We start from the raw sequence: 416 nt of genomic DNA, 5'->3' as shown, positions 1-416 counted from the left end.
GCACGCCCCGGGCCCAGCGCTGCCCTCACCCCGCTCCTGCCTCAGGGACACGGCTGAGCCGGCAGCGCCGAGCCGCAGGTAGAGGCTGTTCCCCCGCAGAGACAGTGCATGGCGCTGGGTCTGCGTCCTTCCACCCACCTGGAGGTGCCTCAGGATGTATTCGTGGTCATTCAGCCCCTGGAAGTTTGTAGGGATATGGGGTACCTCAGCCGGCTGGTTACCACAGGAGACAAGGCTGGAAGCCTGCAGAAGACTCTGCAGTCCTGACAAAATCCCAGCTGCTCCAGCCTTCGTGGTGTAAATCTGCCCAGGAGGGACAAGCGCAGCCATCCTAGAGGGATGGGTGAGATAGACCCTATGGCAGACTCTGCTTCTGGCCTCTGTTCTTGCTCAGTTAGGAGCATTGCTGGCTCCAG

Source organism: Acanthisitta chloris, unplaced genomic scaffold (genome assembly GCF_000695815.1).
Source record: "Acanthisitta chloris isolate BGI_N310 unplaced genomic scaffold, ASM69581v1 scaffold36930, whole genome shotgun sequence".
NCBI lineage: Eukaryota > Metazoa > Chordata > Aves > Passeriformes > Acanthisittidae > Acanthisitta > Acanthisitta chloris.
Note: the sequence above shows the minus strand (reverse complement) of the source record.